Source organism: Chinchilla lanigera, unplaced genomic scaffold (genome assembly GCF_000276665.1).
Source record: "Chinchilla lanigera isolate Chin_1 unplaced genomic scaffold, ChiLan1.0 scaffold00116, whole genome shotgun sequence".
NCBI lineage: Eukaryota > Metazoa > Chordata > Mammalia > Rodentia > Chinchillidae > Chinchilla > Chinchilla lanigera.
The window spans coordinates 1,482,254-1,500,785 of NW_004955517.1; the positions used below are offsets into that span (position 1 = coordinate 1,482,254).

An 18,532-nucleotide genomic window follows, 5' to 3' on the forward strand; every position below is an offset into this window, starting at 1 on the left:
GGCTCCTCCCGCGCCCGCTGCAGGCTGGACCTCGCCGCCGGAGCGCCCGAGCGCACCCCTGGAAGGGCTCCGTGGCGCTCGGCTTCCTCTCCGCCGCCGCCGCGCAGACGCTTCCGTCGCTGGCCCTCGCAGCCCTGCTAGTGCCCGCTCTTACTCATCCTCTGCCCCGGGGCTTACGGAATTCTCCTACTTTAAAAACAACGGCGAACCCCGCTTCTGTGTCTTAAACAATCCCAGCGCCCCGTGCACTTTCGCTCAGGACGAGCGGCTGGATCCGTGGGCGAGAGATGCCCTCCTGCTGGAGCCCCGATTCTGCCCCGGATGCGGGGCACCGCTAAGAGTGTAAACCCGACCCCTCCCCATCAGGCGCGGGAATGCAAGGGTAATTCGAGGCGCTGAAGCCAGCGACTCGGCCCAGCCTGGAGCAGCGCCCCCCACCCGCATGCAAGCGCGGCCAGCAACCTGGTCATCTCCGCTCCTCAGGGGTGGGGGGCTCATTTAGGAAAAGAAACCTCAGAGGAGATCTGCTAGGTCCCCATGAAGCTGGCATTAGAGGAAGGGGAAAAAGAGAGAACTGTGAGCCTCTGCTCTGCTTAGGTTTCCGCGGTGGGCAGCTCCAGCGCTCAGGCAGGCCGGCAGGTGGTTAGTCCGCGGGCCCAGGGCGCTGGGGCTGGCCGGGTCTGCGGCTTGCCGGCTGTGCGCTTTGGGGCGGCCGGGGTCGGGGCGGGGCTGGAAAGCCCTGTGCAGCTTGCACTGTCGGTGGTGATGGGAGGAGGCAGGAGCCATCTGAGGGTGATTTACCCGGAGAATGGGAGTCTGAGGTTTCTGCTCTGACCACAGGAAATGTCTAAGAGCAGAAGCCCAACCTTTTCCCTGCTGAAACCTGGCTCTCCCGCCTACCTGTGTGCGGGGCTCGCTGCGTCTCTGGGCTCTGGCTGCTTTGGGCGCAGGCGCTCTCCGCCTCCTCCTTACATTCCCGCTCCTGTCCCCTTTGCGGCCTCTCCCCAGCAAACTGCTGCTCAGGGTGTGTCCGGGCCTGGTGCCACTCGAAGGGCAGAGGTGACCTGTAGACACAGTCTTGAAACACCTGGAAACACGCAGTGGGGGGCAGCCGGGTGAGCGGGTAATTAAGAAGCAGCGCTGTTGGTGCGCCAGTGGAGTCAGACATTTGATCACTCTGGGAGCCGGGGTAGGAGCATCCGACCCAGAGGGCACGAGGAGGGGAAGGGAACTGGAGAAGGCTTCAGCCGGGCACTGCGGGCAGAATTGGATGGTGGGAGCATTTCCCCTGGAGGAATCTCAAACAAAGCGCCAGGAGCATGAAGCAGTGCGGTATGCAGGGAGCTACAGAACACACAGCTCGGCCGGGCTGGAGGCGGCGCGAGGCTGGAGTGACCGGAGAGGAGTGAGGACCGAGGAGGGGGTGACGGAGTCCTGTGAGCTCCGGATCCCGCTGGGGAACGACACCGGCGGACTGTGCAGCGTGACCCGGAGAGGGCGAGGCTGCCCACGCGCTGGCAGCCTGCGAAGTCAGGGAGTCGTGGGGTGACAGTCCGGCAGGGATGCCCAGGGAAGCTCAGCGTGAACCCGGAACTGCTCCCACACGTAAAGGGTCATTACCATTTTGATCACACGATAAAGCCTCGGTTGGGGGACCCATTATAAAAGTTGGGTCTTCTCATCACTTACCCACGCCGTGACAGTAAGATCCACAATGTGGTCCAAAGAAGTGCAAATGGTACTTATGCTTAACGAAAACCTTTAAAAAGGCAATGAAACCAGTGGCTTGAGGAATAATTTTGCAGCTGCCTCTGGGACACATAAGACTGAATTTGGTGCTGCTACAGTGGACAGGGGTGAGAGGGCACGGTGTTAGTTTATGAAGGCGAACTGCCGGGCAGTGATACTCTCTGAATACAACCTCTGTTGGGGTGGGCCCCAGAGGACCCCGGAGATGGGTCCAGATGCCTCATATTCGCTGAACTGTTCCGCAGGCCTCAGTGAAGCCCCCAGCATGGGGTCCTTTCTACTAGAATATTTTGGAATTTGCTGATGTGGCCCCAAACGCCCTACCTCAGGGAAGCCAGGAGAGTGTCTCTATGCCAGTGTGGCGTCTGCTTCCAGAGCTGTTTATGGCTGAGCTGAAAACTGTCTTCAAACTTAACCATAGATGTGCATAAATCTTCCTCAGTTACCTAGCAACTAATACAAGATGACCAAGGTTCACAGGCCTGGGTGGGGGTAAACCTGTTTTAGGAACACCTGTGAGTATTTTAATAACACTTGGAGGTTGCTGGAAGGGAAAAAGAAAATTAACATGTCCAGTTAGATGTTTGAGTTTGGTTCTGCTTTTGTTTTAGTAAAAACTGAATCAAATAACAAAAGCCTCTTGTAAGTCTCCAACATTTGTAGTAACAGTGAGGACTTTACAAAGACCGATGATCTCTGAAACCACTTCCAAAGTTAAAAACCTGACCATAAATGAGCTCTGTGATCTCATGTGTAAAGTGAGAGCTGACAGCAGGAGAATCGTCGTTTCAGTCTCTTTTCCAGGTTGTGTGGGGTAATGGGGCATGTAGACTGGATATGTTGACTATGACACCAAAGATATGTGCCTAGAGTCAACGTGAATTTTTCAAAAAGAAAACATGTTGAAGTAATGGAAACATGGAACATGCCAAGGTGTGAAATATGCACCCACAAACATACATGTACACATGTGTACATATTTTCTCCATGTGTACAGACGCAGTGATCAAAAATACAATGAATATTTAAATTTTAAAATAACTTTATTACAGTAAAAGACATTGGAAAGATCATTGGGATAAGTGAGTTCAAACAGAAAGGGAAGCCAGGTGTGGCGGTGTATGCCTGTAATCCCAGCACTTGGGAGGCTGAGGCAGTAAGATCACTGTAAGTTCTAGGCCATCCTGAACTACATAGATACCCTATCTCAAAACAAAACAAAACAAAATGAAACAAACAATGGAAGGGGAGTGTTCAGAGTATTTTGAAGGAGATTAATGGCAGTGCAACTTTCACCATAAAAAATTTCTTTATTTAAACATTCACTGTATCTTGATTGATCAAATGTTCATTGATCAAATGTTTGTAGCAATTTTTGATAACCAAAACACATTATTGTGTGTCCTCATCTATCATATTCAGATCTGGCCCTGTGGAACTTATGACTGCTCCCCCAAATCAAAATGACCATGAAAGGTAAACGTTTTGAGTGGGTTCAGGACGTCAAAGTGGCATGACAGTGCCGAGGGAGACACTGGAGAACGGGCACGTCCAGAGCTGCTTCAGAAAGCAGGAGAGCAGTGCGGTGAGTGTGTTCAAAGTGGGGGGAGTTTGTGGCAATGAGTCTTTATTGTAATAAAGTTTTAAAACTGTAACTAGCCACTGTATTTTTGTCACTCCTCATGCATGTGTGTGCGTGCGTGTGTGTGTGTGTGTCTGTGTGTGTTTATAAAATTAGTTTGCACATCAGGGCCTAGCTTGCAGATTCCACTGCACAGGGCTGGGGAGGGAGGCACTGAGGCCTTATGCCTAAGACACATAGCAAACTGACCAACTGGGGTCCAGCCCTGCCAAATTTAGTGAGTTTTCAAAAAGCCAGAAATCCAGAATTTGTGTAGGTTTTCCTTTTTTAAAAATATTAATGATTATTTAAAAAAAATTTTAAGAGCAATGTGTAGGCTAACAAAGTGAATCCCCTTTAAAGCAACACTTCTGAGTGAGTAATTTAAACAAAAATTATATGGTGGGCCAGGGATCAGTGGTGCAGCTCCTGCCTGGCAAGCATGAGGTCCTGAGTTCAATTCTCAGTACCAAAAAAAAAAATGATATGGTTGATCCAACCTCACTTTGTCCAAGAGAGGGTCTTGAGCCTGCGTGGACACCTGCTGACCTAGCTCACCACGGGGTCCTGTACCCAGGCGGGGTCCTCAGTGTCCGTGTCAGAGCCCTTCAGTTGCTAGGTATGGGCTCTCACAAGAGTCACAGGACCTGGGCGAGGGGGCATAGCAAAGGCCACCACAGAGGGTAAGTCCACCTTTCCGTCTGCAGTCTCAAAAGCTGCCTGTGGGCGTCTGACCCGTCTGGGAAGTGCTGGAAACTGTGTTAGTTGCCAGGGTTGCCATCACAAGATTCTACGGCCTGGGCGGCTTTTCTTCCCCCAAAGCTCTGGAGGCTGGAAGTCCACCAGCAAAGTGTCGGCACTCCTGGATTCTTTGAGGCAGTGGTGCTCAGTCTGTGCTGCTTTCCTTTCAAGACAAATGCTGGTGCTATGTGAGTTGTTTTTTCTAAACTAAAATATTCAGGTTTAATCGCCCTGTTGGTGCTTTGTGATATAAGTGGGTTTGGGCTTGCAGTTTGGCACGTGGCCTCTAAAAGGTTTGCCTTCGAGGTTCGGAGGCCTCTCTCGCTGGCTCCTGGACAGCTGTTCTCTCTCTGTGTCTTCCTCTGTCTGTGTCTGTGTCCCACTTGCCTCTTTTTATAAGGACATCAATCATATGGGTTAGGGCTACTGTATCCCCTCAGTTTACCCTAGTTACCTTTCCAAGACCCTATTTCCAAAGAGAGTCATATATGGTGATATTAGGGATTAGGACTTCAATGTATGAATTTGGGGGAAAGGGGAAACAATTTAGCCCATGTCGTGGTTTGTGTCTGAATGTCCCCCCAAAGTCTTGTGCAGTCATGGCGCGGACCTCTAGAGTTTATGCTTGATCCATGGCACAATGCTGGGATTATGGGTGTGACTGCTACACATGCCCTAAGGGCGGGTACTTTGCATGCAGTGTAAGGGAGGGAAAGAGGCTACTTCTCCCTCCTCCTCCCTGTTGCTCTTGCTGCTTTTGCTGTTTTCAACTGTTATGAACTATTGCCCTCTGCCATATGCACCCTTGCCTTGGAGCCAGCTGATTATGGACTGAGACCTCCACAAACCGTGAGCTAAATAAACCTTTTCCTTCCTTAATTTTGGGCATCAGGTATTTTGTCTCAGCAATGAAAGAAAAGTAACAAAGACAGAATTTCATACCAGGACTGGGGTCTTTGCTGTGACTATACCTGGCCATGTGGTTCAAGAGCCTTTAGAAATGGCTTGTGGAAAGAGTTTGGAAAGGTTTGGAGGTTTTACCTGAAAGAGAAGTGCTAGAATACCTTCAGCTGTTCTGATGGGAAATTCTGGTCAGAGCTCAGAAGACAAGAAAGCTGATAGAAATCCTGCCAGTAAAGACTGGGTTTGGGAGGTTTCTGCTGCAAAGAAGGACTGCATTGGTTGTTGGACTCCAGATGATGTGTGCTATGGTTTGGCAGAAAGTTTGTCTGCATTTTGGTTGTGTCCAGAGACTTTGCCTGAGACTGAGATTAAGGGTGGGGAACTGTTTAATCTGGCAAAAAGAAATTTCAAGGCAATCGAATGTTGAGGGGTAGCATGGCTGTTGTTGGGGGCTTTTAGCCAGATTTATATTGAGAATCAAGAGCAAAGAGCCCAGCAGAATGATTTAAAATGTTGAGTTTGGCCAGAAAGGAAGCTCCAGTAAAGCTGTGGATTGCAAAGGTAAAGCTGTGGATTGCAAAGATAAAGCTGAGGAGATCTCCATTGCTGAGAAGGAACAGGAGAATGGAAAAGATGGCCTGAGGGCATCACAAGAAGCAGCAAGTCTCCACCCTTTGCAGCCTCAAAACTGCAAAAGTGAAAGACTTTGCTTTGAGAAGAAAGCTGCAGAGTGCCATGTTTCAGAATGGTGGCAGCACAGAGAATTTGTTCCTCAGAATCAGGTTCAGAGTGCTCAGCAATTCAGGCACTCTACCCCTCCAGCCAAGAGAGAGGAAAGCCTGGCTACTGCTCCAGTTGGCAGCAGACCTTGGCATCATCCACATGGAACTGGTTTTAGACGCATACAGAATGCAAGAGTTCTGAGATTTAAAAGGTTTCCACCTTGATTTCAGAAGGCCTGGGTGGCCAGGCAGTGTGCCACTGAGAGAACAGTATATGAAGCCATGAGTACAAAACGAAAGGTGCACTGGAGACCGCAGACGTTTGGAAAAGCCAGCAATGTGGATTGTCTAAGAAAAGCTGCAAGCTGCTGGGTGTGGTGGTGCACACCTATGATCCCAGCTGAGGCAGGTGGATCATTGTGAGTTTGAGATCAGCCTGGGCTACAACAGCAAGCTCAAGGCTAGCCTGAACTGCATAGTGAGACCCTGTCTTGAAAAGACAAAAATGAAAGGAAAGAAAGAAAAAGAAAGAAAGAAAGAAAGAAAGAAAGAAAGAAAGAAAGAAAGAAAGAAAGAAAGAAAGAAAGAAAGAAAGAAAGAAAAAGAAAGAAAGAAAGAAAGAAAGAAAAAAGCTGGAAGGAGGGAGCAAAGCAGGCCTAAGAGAGAAGCCTTGGGAACTACAACCAACAAAAGTGCCATAGGGATGGAGTCACTCAAGCCCTTTGGAGCTCACAATTTATCACAGATTGCTTCAGATGTTTCATGTGGAACTACAGGACATAACGTTAGCCCTGCTAGATTTTGGACTTGCTTTGGTCCCAATGCTTTGTATCCCCGTTTGTACCTTTTGGAATGGTAATGTTTATCTTGTGCCATTGAATGTTGAAAATGTTTAACTTTGTTTTCATTTGTACAGGGGCTCACAGCTAACAGTCTGCCTTAAATCTCAGAGGGGACTTGGTTCTTGGACTCTTCAGCAATGCTGAGACTGTTAGGACTTTGGCAACTCTTAGAGATGGACTAGAATGTCTTCTGCATGAAGGGATGTACATGAGTATTTGGGGGGCCAGGGGCAGAATGTTATGGTTTGTGTCTGGATGGCCCCCCAAAGCCTCATGCAGTCATGGGGTGGGCTTCTAGAGTTTAGGATTGATCCATGGTCCAATGCTGGGATTATAGGTGCTCTGGGGTGGGTAGCTGGCATACAGTGTAAGGGAGGGAAAGAGGCTGCTTGCTGCTGCTCCTCCCTTTTGCTCTTGCCATTTTTTGCTGTCTTCTGCTGCCATGAACTGTTGCCTCTGCCATGTGCCCCCCTGCCTTGGAGCCAGCTGAGTATGGACTGAAACCTCCACAAACTGAGAGCTAAATAAATTTTGGGCTTTGGGTATTTTGTCTCAACAATGAGAGAAAAGTAGCCAAGACAGCCCAACCCAGAAGCCTTCCTGCCTTCTCCTTCCCTGCAGGCCATTAATGTCATCACTACTGGAGGGATTGTGAGGCCTCCTGGGCTGGAGCCGGAGGCTGTCCTGGCAGCAGAGGGTGTACTTATCTGGCATCCTCCAGAAGGCTTCCCAGCTGCTTAGCAGCCCGGTGCAGGCCGGGGAAGTCAGGCGCTTCCACACCCTTCTGCCACCCTAAACCTCAGCTTCCGCAAGACAGGAAGCTACACTTAGCAGTGTTGCTGCATTCTATCTGCTTGATGTGAAATAAAACCAATGGAGACAAATGGCATTTAGTATGAGAAAACTGGAAATAGTCTCTGAGTCCAACAATAATGTTTCATAGGATAGGACTTTATACAGCTTTTATAAACTCCTGAGCAAAAATATGCATAATGTAAAAAAATACTTGGGATCAATGAAGTGAGGGAAAAGAAGTCCCCACTTTTTTTATCTAACTAAAAAAGGCATACAGTTTGATCCCAATATTTTGAGAAGTTTGTGACATGTACATTTCTATTTATGTATATGTGTTTATCTGGAAGGAATATTTCAAAATATCTAAAATACCATTCTCTCAGTGATAGAATTACCCATACTCTAAACTTTTTCTTCTATTTTTGTAAATGTTGTTTTCTAAAATGTACATTACTTTTGTAATCAGAAAAGAACATTAAAAATAGAAATCATGGAACATACTCAGCTTATGGAAAGTTTCCTCTAGCTAAGCATTTTTAGTCAGGAGCTCTTTTACAGTTTCTTACATAGGACTGCATGATGAAAGTTTAACTTATTCACCATTTTCCCGATGCAGCTCTTAGCATTTGCAACCTGGATTCTAGAAGTTTCTGCGGCAGGCCTGAGAACCTTTTCTCTCTCTCTGCTTCCCACCCAGCTCTCCTTTCCCATCTAACGAGTTCAGGGAGGGAATCTGGAGAACGTGTGGGCATTCCACAGACCTGGAAAAGGGTTACTAAAAATAAGTAAGTGGACTAGTTTAATGTGTCCAAAATATCATCCAAGGAGACCCAGAAAGAAGAAGACTTTGTTTTTTGGAGACTTTGTTTTCTTTCTCTTTATTTATTCGAGTGACCCTTTGGGCATACTTGCTTTTCATAGGCACTGCTTTGATTGCTAAAAACCTTACACGACGCCCTGTTACAAAGGAGAGGTCCTGGAGGACAAGGCTATGGAGCTTGGAAGAGCCGTCAGAGATCCCCTCGCCCAGCCTGGTCAGCAGAGGTTCACAAACCTGAGTCCCTGGAGAGCTTCCGTGAATGCATCGCCCTGCTGTTGCAGAAATAGAAAGGGCTGGGACTCGGGAGTGTGACCCTAGAATCTTCAAGCTCAGGTGGGTGGGAGAGCCTTTTTCCGCTGGGCTTCTGCGCTCCCTCCCAAGCACCACAATAGGCGGTTACTGAGCGCCTGGAGACATGGAGACAGTTCTGCTTCACAGGCTACCATGTGCACTCTTCGACAGCTGTGCCTATTGTGATTGTCTTTTTGCATGTGAATTGGATTCCTCCTAAAGATTAAAAATGAGTCATCTTGCTAATGTAACCCAAATAGTCCAAGGCCCCTGAAGTCCAGTCTCTGAATGTTCCTCCTAAAGAAAAGTAATCACAATGCAAACTTGACCTGCAGCTCCCAAGAATGACGCAAGCGGACCAGTTCTAACCCTAGTAGGAGTTCTCAAAGTCCCTTCTCAGTTCTCTCCTACTCTGGCTGACCGCTCCTCATCTCCGCAGGAACAGCCCATAGGCCTTTTGGGCTGTCCCTCTCCCACCTTTGTTCTCTCTAAGCAACAGAGGATCTACACTGATTTTTCCCGCTCTGCCTGCCTACCACCCAGACTGTCTGCAGCAGAGAAGACCCACAAAATATCTAACAAATAATAATTGCCCACCCCCTTTCTTTCATTCCCCTGGGCTCGTTTCTCTATACCCAATATCCTGCTTTTGTGGGTTTTTTTTTTGTTTGTTTGTTTTGTTTTTTTTTGTGGTTTTTTTTTTAAAAGCCCGTGAAAGGGAAGGAAAGGAGAAGGGAGGGAAGGAGAAATGGATGTCAAAGAAAATTTCCCTTTATTGGAAAGGATGAGAGAGGGTTAAAATCAGGCTCCATTGCACATTAAGAAGCCCTGTGCTCTTCCTAATAATGACCTCCACATCTCCCCGGCCACACTGCAGACCCTACACATTTGACGTGGCCCCTCCATGGTCCGTCTCACACAGATGTTTACAAACAAGTCCCACCAACCGCCAGCTACTGTCTGTGCGGTCTTGTTCCCAGCACGCTCCAGTTGCCTCCCCCAGGAATGTCTGGCGAAGTTTTTCCCTGGTTAGCATGTTCAGTGACGTTAATAATGCTGCTGTGTGCACACTGGCTTGTCGTTGAGCACTGCACTTGGAACCCTAGTCTGCGGGTGAGCTAAACGTGGCTCCGGCTCCCAGCTGTACCCGCTGCCTGTTGTGTGATTCCTGGGTGAGGCACTTACCTCTCTGCTTCTTAGCTTCCCCATCTGTAAGTGGGCAAGAAGAACATCTCATCAAAGGGTGCTGGGAATTCAGTTTAATTAACTCAAAGGAAGTGTTTAGTGTGGTGAAAAGCTAACTCTATACATACACCAATATTTCTGTTTTTAAAAACCAATTCCTTTTTGTTTTGGAGAGAAGGGTCATTTTTCAGGGAAGGGAAGAGGACCTGACTTACAGGAGGGGTCAGCAAATGACAGCTATGCAGCCAATTTATTTGTCTATGTAAAATTTTATCGACTCACCATCATGATTACTCATCTGTGGTCTCAAGTCTTTGCCAGGGAAATAGGGGTAAAATACATCTACCGCTACTCTGACCGTCCACAGTCTGTCTTCTTTCTTGCCTGTAAGCTCAATTCAGACAACCCAGTGGGGGACTCTGAAGTTTAGACCAAGCAGTCCCAGAGAACGTTCTGGAACATTGTCTCCAACCTAGTATCATCCAGTTACACGTGGCGGTGGAGCACTGGGAATACGGCTAATACAGATGAAGGGTTAAATTCATACTTTTAATTTGGTTAAATGTAAACAGTCAGGTATGACTGGTGGCCGCCATATTCTGGAAGATGGCAGATGTAGCTGTTAGGAAACCCTAGGCCTGAATGTCTGGGCGGAGCAGAACACCATCTCCTCACCCCCTCCCTACCTTCCCTTGCCCCCTCCCTTGCCTAAACAAAACAGCTCTGTTGATGGGCCCATGAGACTTGGTGTTAGTTGGGCTAGAACCACTGCCCTGACTAATTCAGAACTAGATTCTGGCAGCCACTTTTATAAAGAATGAACAATATAGTCTGCTACTCATCCATTTTACAGGCTCAAGGGATGCCAAGAGCCTCTGCTTGGATGTAGTGTTCAACCCAGTCTACGGCACTGATGGATTATTCTGTTTAAAGACTAAAGAAGAGGTCACCTTATGGGCTTGGAGCATGTGTGGCCGCCCTGAGCCCAGCAACAAGCTTTGTCAGAAGGTTTGGTTCCATTAAAATCAAGTTCCAGTGGTTCTTTACAACTCTTTTAAACTGCATGTGTCCCATACATGGCAGAGAAAAGGCCGTCTGGTTTGATGATTGTGGGCTTGGAAGAAGAGCACACAAAATAAAAGTATACACTTTCACCCTCAGGAGACCAGATTCTGTGCTACAGAGGAAATGAATTCATGTCCAGAGGGTCCTGCCAAGAGGCCAGGCGGACAGTGCTGTCCTGGGAGAGTTGCACCGGGGCCATGAGCACCCTGCTAATATTTCTCGTGGTCTTTCCCAAAGTGAGATGACGACTTGCTGCTGGAACGGGATGGCGAACCTCTCTTTGGTAGCAGCAGAGAAAGGGGCTTGCAGGTTTTCATCCAAAGCAGAAGAGCTAGGATGGCACCAGCTGTCTTAGCTGCTCTGTGTCCACCTGTTTCTGGGTGCAGGGCTGTGGCAGCTGTTTTCTTGTAAAGAGAACCAACCCTGGAACCAGACAGACTTCTTTCAGAATCCTGAGTCTATCACTCACCAGCATGGATAAGTCACTTTTCTGAAACTTGCTTTCTTTCAAATGGATGTAATGGTGAACTCAGCAAGAGCTGTGTCAAGGATGGAGAGAGCGACACTTGAGGATCATTTAGAACAGTATTTTCAGTGGTGTCAGTCTCCTGGGGAGGCCGAGAGTTTGAACCACACAGTTCCAACCCAGGCCAATCAAGGAGAGGCTTTTGGGTAGTTTAGTCCTATAACTCAGATCTGGGATGATGAGCTGATCAGAGAAGAGCATCTTGAGCTCCCCTGTTCTCTGTTATCACTCATGAATTTTGTTTAAATGCAGATTCCAAGTAACTGAGAGTATCCAACTTAGAGCTGTCAGGTAACTCTAACCCTTTTTGACCTCTGACATCCTTTGAGGAGCAGTGGTTAGAGATCTTGTTCTGATCTGTGTTTTTATCTATTGTGGTCCGCAGAAGACAGAGGTACTACCTACTCTGGGTAGCAAGGGGAGGACAAATACAGAAGAAGGACAATGAAATTGGGCACAGTGGTGCACACCTGCAGTCCCAGCACACTGGGAGGCTGAGAGAGGAGGAGCACTCAGCTCGAGCCCAATCTGGGCAAAATTTAAAAGTGGGTGGGGCTGAGGATGCAGCTCAGGGCCAAGGCGCTGGCTTCCACCCTCAGTATTGCAATGATGATGGTGGTGGTGGTGGTGATGCACACTGAAGGAAAATCAGCAGATGAATCCAGAAAGCACAGAGAAGGACATGGGTTAGAGAGTTTCAACCCTGGCGGGACTCTAATCTCACCTGGGAAACTCTAAAAATTATCACTCCTCTGGTCCCACCTCAGGAATACTGATGCGGTTGGCTGGGTTCAAGCCAGATGTGACGTATTAAAGAAAATAGCTCCCCTGGCTATTCCAGCACGCAGCCAGGGTTGAGAACCGCTGGGCTAGACAACCGCAGCGACTTCCCCAGCTGGGAAGCACGCGGGAAGGGGATCATCAGGTGTCACGTCAGCTTGCTTGGGGGCTGCTAGTCAGGCAAGAAGAAAAAGCTTTGTGGAGAGTGCAGGTAAGGCAAGTCACCGGGCTGACACCTCGCACAATCAGGTTAATTTGATCAAGTTGTTAGAAAAACCTGAACTGAAATAATAGCTTAGCCATGGGCCCTCAGAGTGAACTGTCCGTCCGTGGAGAAGCCAAGGGTAAATGGAAGAGGTGAAATCCTATTGCTACAGGGAGGTGGGACTTACATTTCTTTCGTTAACGGTGTGGGATTGGTTGTCCTTTGCGCTGGCAGAGGCAGGGCAACGGGTTTCCTCTGAGCACTGATGCCAGCCTGTTTTGGTAGCATTAGCCAGGCCTCGTGCGACCAGGGTGCCGGTGGACACAACACACTCTGACAAGGGAGCACCGTGGATGTGGTTTTAACTGAGTGTATCCTGGCGGCCCAGAACAGGCTGGCAAGTTACCAGAAGCCAGCTCAGAGTTGGCCCCGGCAGCCTGCACACAGCTCAGCCCCTTTCGGGACACACTCAGAGCCAGGTGTGGCAAGTGCCTGCAGCCATCATGCTTTTGTGGACAGCTCCTCATGCCACCCTCACCGCCCTGAATCTCTGTCCACACCGCCTGTAAGGGGAGCTCCTGCGTCACTATCCCTTAGCGCTTGCCCTTTCTTCCAAAGGCGGAGCGGACTCGGCTCTCCTGCTTGGCACTTGGTCGCCTTCACCCGAGCACAGCGATTCAAAGCCCTGCAGAAGCCCAGGCCACCTTGGGTGGACAGACAGCCACTGCAAACGGTCATCTGGATGCTGAGGGGGTCACTCCAAAGGGGGCAAAGCCGCACAGTGTCTGGGAGGGAGAAAGCAATCCTGGCGGATGCAAACCTCAGCCAGAGACCCTGGCCGTGGGCAGCCTGCTCTGAAGGGACCATGCTTGCTCAGGGGAATCGGTGGGGAGTTCTGCAACCCGACAGCTGTGCCACACCCTGCGTATTCGCATTGCATCCATCCTGCGTGTGGCCTTGGCCTCAGGATTTGTAAAGCCCTCCAAGCCCTTCCTAATGTGAGGCCAAACCCAGAGGTGCCCTGCCCCCTAAGCTGCCCAGGGCAGGGGGACAGCTTGGTCAGTGCGCTGGAGTCACGGTGCTGTGCGGCCATCCCCAACCGTTCTGGTCAGCCCCCTAGGTGGAGCCCCGAAAATTCTGCAGCACAGAAGCACAGAAAGGCTGAAAATCGCTCAGTAGTTCTGAATCTTGGTGAGGCAGAGGCATTGTGCGGCTCTGTGAGAAGGGGTGAGAAAGAATTTATCTGTGAGAAAGAATTTGTTTATCTACTCCTCCCGATCTGTGGGACTGGGAGGAGTAGCAGCCTTAGTGTCAGACTAATAGCACGGGTTTCGTGACGCCTCTCATGCAGGGATTCGGGGGCCAGGGCAACGGCACGCCGAGAAAACACTTCGCATGGCACCCACCCATTTGGCAGAAGCCCCCGAAAACCCAGCCCGGCAGAGGAGGCACAGCTCAAGAGAAGAGCGAGGGAGGGGCAGCCTGGCAGGGCAGCGCGGAGTGGCCAGGGGCTGTGCGCAGACACACCAAGACCAGGGGAGGCGAGGTGGCCGCGTCCACCCACCGCCTCCTGAAGCTACTGTGACCGCACACACACGCTGGTCCTTTCCAAGCACCTGCAAATGAGTTAGAAGGCACCGGGGTCTGGAGGCAGCGGCCCCCATAGCTAGCACTCAGAGGACACCTGAAGGATCCTGTGGCGAGGCAGAGAGAGAGAGAGAGAGAGAGAGAGAGAGAGAGGGCACTTAAGAAAACGCCGTCCCCAAAGGCAGGAAGGGACCACAAACCCAGGCTTCACTCTTTCTGAAGCACCTCCTTAGGCAAGCTGCACAGCTCACTTTTGCCTCCTCTTCTACCTAACCGCGAGAGCGAGGTTCCCCACACCGTGCTTACAAGTGCACTTTGCAGACAGCAGAGGGTGACGGGGAAAGGCACTGTCTGCCAGCTCTGCGTCTCTGCGCTCTTCCAGGGAGAAGCGCCTCGTGTTCAGGAACTTTAAGTCAAATGCTCTTTGTTATTTATCGCTTCACCTTTAATTATACGAGAAAAGTGCATTTTAGAAAAATTACATATACACAAGAGAAACTATTAAAGCACTGGAATTCCATTCCCTAAAACAATCAGAATCAGTAAAATATTTTGCTATAGTCTCTGCGGCATTTTGGTTCACAAATGGAAGTGTTTGGTAAAATTTTGTTTCTGTTTGCAAATTCTACACTGGGTAAAACGTGACCGCGGCCATCTTTCCCACATAAACACACATGTGAGTGTCTTTTCCAAAATCATAGAACAAATTTAGTCCATGAAGCGAGGTACCACTGTACTATATATTTTTGAAAGTATGATGGGCCCCAAATCATTTACACAGGTGAATTCATAGCACAGTTTGGTAGCCTGTGCCTTAAAAATGGAACAGTATTTGTAAAACTTTCCCCACATTCTTCCACATCATTTTTAATCATTGAGCAGAATATTGTTCAAAGGATGAACCAGTTATTTTTATTTAGTGGGCCCTCTGATAGTAGGCATTTAGATCACTTGTAATTTTCTTTTTTGTCTTAAAAAGAACGTTTTTCTGAGTGGGACATGGTGGTGCACACGTGCAATCTCAGCTCTCTGGGAGGCTGAGGCTGGAGGATCACAAGTTCAAGTCCAGCCTGGCCAACTTGGTGACCTAGTTAGGTGTTGTCTCAAAATTTTAAAAGGGCCAAAATTGTAGCAAAGTGGGAAGGTGCTGGGTTTTATCCCCAGGCCTACAAAAAACAAACACAAGAGAACAGAAACCACTGTCCTGACTCCCTTTACCTGTGCATTTGTGCTCTTTTGTCATTTAAATTTTAGGGTAACCTGGGCCAGTGACTCTGCAAAGCTTTGTCTTTCTAAAGAGAAACGTGCATGCTGCTTGTATAGTGTAGTACATGCCGCGTGGAGTGGCCAGGGGCTGTGCGCACGGTGAGAAGGGGTGAGAAAGAATTTATCTGTGAGAAAGAATTTATTTATCTACTCCTCCCAATCCCATAGATTGGGAGGAATAGCAGCCTTCGTATCAGACCATTAAACAGAAACAAAAAATATTAAAAATCTAAAATATTTTTACTCTAAGTACATGAGAATATATTTATAAACTTCAGATGATTGTAAGTATTCGGCTTACAGCGAATACTTACACCGAATACTGCGAAGCGTCCGGCCCACCAGCACCTTCCCTGTACACCAGCTCTTTCCTGACTAATTTTGTCTGATTGTGGATCTATATCATTCACGCTCAGACAGGAAAATACGCAGACTGCTGACAAATGCTCAGGGGAAGAAGAAGTCGCCGTCACCCACGCTGAGACGGGATTCTCTCTCGCCGCTTCAACTCCCCACCGTGCTCGGCTCTCCAAGCTGTCTCTGAAGATGCCACGTGCCGACTCTGGCTTCAGAGGATGCTCGGAGGGCTCCTCTAAGAAGCGCTCCGGTGCCAGGCGACGGCGCCCCTTTGCAACACTCTGATTTGTCCTTAGAAACAGAAATAAACATGCGCTGGCTGACGCCGTGCTCTTCCCTGTTTCAGAAAGTATTTCACAGATGCACCTCTGAGGTTTCCCGCAGTTCGGGGCAACAGCGGGCTAGAAACTTCACCTGGCTTAAAAGGCACAGATTTTGTGTACGAAAAGCGGGAAAGCAAAACTATGGAAAATGGGCACCTATATACAGGTCAAGGAAAGGGGTGACCCACGTACTATGCCTGATCCAGATTTGATGCTAGAAAACCTCAGGCAACAAGGGCACAACTTCCAATTTTAGATAAATATTATTACATTTCTGATTATAAAATGAGTGAATATTTCTTATACTCAATATATTTGGAAGACTGGAAGGGAGAAAAAACCTTATAATTTCACCATCAGCCTGTTTAATGTGTTGAATATTTCTTTTCAGGTTCTTGCGGCCCACTTCAGGATTCATTAAGGTCATGACAGCCTATCCTGGTTTTGGGTTTCTACCCAGCACTTCTGCAAAGGCACGTTCTCCATGTCGACAGTTGTGCGTGAGGATTTCTCCAAGCTCCACTGGGAACCGCACTGCCTTGAGAGATGAGCAAAGGACATACATCGAGCATGTCTATCAACCACAAATCCAAGGATAAAACAGAAGAATTTTGCTCACTGTTCACCTACAATGGACAGCAAAGATCTGTTTTCCTCCCTGGGTTACTAAGCCTTGCCTTCCCCAGGTATGTAAAGCGGTGTTGGAGAGATACAGAGGATGGGCTGCTGTAGCTTGACCCTCTGAATACTTGCTCCTGCTCAGAGAATCAGACCCATGGGGACAGGGCCTCGAGGAGCTTCCTTCATGCCCCGCATCGGAAGGAGCATTCTGGAGCAGCTTGTGGGACGGGACTGGCCCTTGAGCACGCACCGCAAGCAGGAAACCTGTGCTGTCTCCTCTTCGACCAATCGCCAGAGTTGAAAAGAATTGTGTTCCCCAGGGTGCCATGATCACTTTACCCTTTCCCAGCTGTGTCTCTCCAGGGGCAGAGGGTCTGGCCCGTGACTGCCACCACCTCCCGCAGTTCCTCTGAGAGCTGGAAAAAGGCCCCCCTTCAAGACACCCGCCTTCCGTCTGTTGGGAACCTGTAATGCGCTGATGCTGTTGCTGACCTTTGCTAAAAGGTGTTAGAATTAAAATGCGCATACATGATATAATCCCAGCACAAACAACGCCTCCCTCATGCCCCCAGCCTAGTCCTTCCTTCCGGATATGAGACAACATCGGAACAGGCTCGGTATGCATGAGTAGCCCTGCTGGAGGCCCTGCCCGAGTCTACAACCGGAAGTGGTGATTCTTAACACCTCCACCCCATCCCTCTGCTTAAGCTGCTGCCTTTCACTTACTCAGTCAACTGGTGTCTGTTAACCCTTTGAAACAGGCCAGGCTTCGTGCTAGGTCCGGCAGAGAAAGAGAGAAATAAGCCACGGCACCTGCACCGTGCGAATGTGTCCCGGACCGCGAGCTGCACGGTGGCCGCGTGGATGAGGTGTATAAGGGGCCAGTCCTTCAGGCCTGGCTTTGGAGCATTTCTCCTGGGCCGGGACCGGGTGAGGCAGGCCAGGCAGAGCAGTGTAAGTACAAAACACATACATTCTGTTCAGCACGACTTTTCAACATTCACTTCAATTCTTTAGATTCTTGCACACAAATAGTTGAGCTTGATTACTGAATTTGTGGGCGTCCTGGAAAGTTCTGCTCTTGAAGTCAAATCCTTACACACCCTCGCCGAGGTCTGGCCTAGAAACCAAACCAAACCTTGCTGCCTGGGCTCCAAAGACAGCCGGGGAACCCGGATACACAGGGGTCTGAATCGGGCCATGTAGTTCCTTTGGATTTGGAGGATAAGGGGGCCAGCCACGCTCACCACCCAGGCAAACAGCACCTGTCACTCGGGTCAGGGCCTCATGGAAGACCCTGAGCTGGCCGCCGTCTTCTTCCACAGTGACAAGAGCGTCTTCTTCTGACAAATGTTTGCAGGGTGCCTACCACACGCAGACCCTACTTCAGGCCTAGAGAGGCTGAGGGGAAGAGGGCGATGCCTTTTCCGGCAGGCAGCCTGGTTTGGGTGCAGACAGGAGTGAGTGTGGCCACGGCAGCCTGTGCCCCCCGAGATAGGAGCCTTCCTGCGTGGTGGCACTTGGCGGGGTCAGGACAGCTCTCGGGGGCCGTATTTGAGCTGAAACATCCCTGGCAAGTGGACACCGTGGCCTCTACCTCGCAGGGTTACTAACTGTTTTTACGGATGATCTTTAACGAGTCCCCCGTTTGTGCGTCATAACAACCGCTCACGTCCCAAGTCACCTTTCAGCGCACGGAGATAAAGGCTCAGACCTTTAAAGCCCAGGTAGCTGGAAGCACCAGGTGGGGAGGGCGCGCAGAGCACACGGGGTCCAGGCCCGCACGCAGTCGCTACAATTACAGCACAGCGAGCACCCGCTTCCCCGGGCTGCCGCTGGAGGGGCACGCCTCACCGCCCGGCTCCTTCTCTGCCGCCCGCGCTTAGTGAGGGCGAACCAGGTGCCAGGCAAACCCCAAGCGTCCCTTTCGGGGGTGCCGAGCCGTTCTGCAGCTCGAGCGCGCGGGGCCGCGGGTCTGTGCGAACTGGTCACCGGGCCGCGCCGCGCACCGGAAAGGGCCTTCTGCCTCCGTGTGAGCTGTCCCTGGAGGGGGAAGCCTCAGCCGCCTTGCGTCTCCACCCGCGTCCGGCTCGGGCCGCCGTGGGGCTGCGGAGCGGTCTCGGTGCCCGGCTC

General features: G+C 49.8%; 1 long non-coding RNA gene across 1 annotated transcript in view; it reads left to right on the forward strand.

Annotated features, from left to right (window-relative positions):
* Positions 1–16,936, forward strand: part of LOC106147088 — an 18,313-nt gene extending 1,377 nt beyond the window's left edge. The window contains exon 2 of the long non-coding RNA XR_001231822.1: positions 16,170–16,936. This is a non-coding gene — a long non-coding RNA (uncharacterized LOC106147088). The remainder of the gene's footprint in view (positions 1–16,169) is intronic.
* Positions 16,937–18,532: the final 1,596 nt, after the last annotated feature.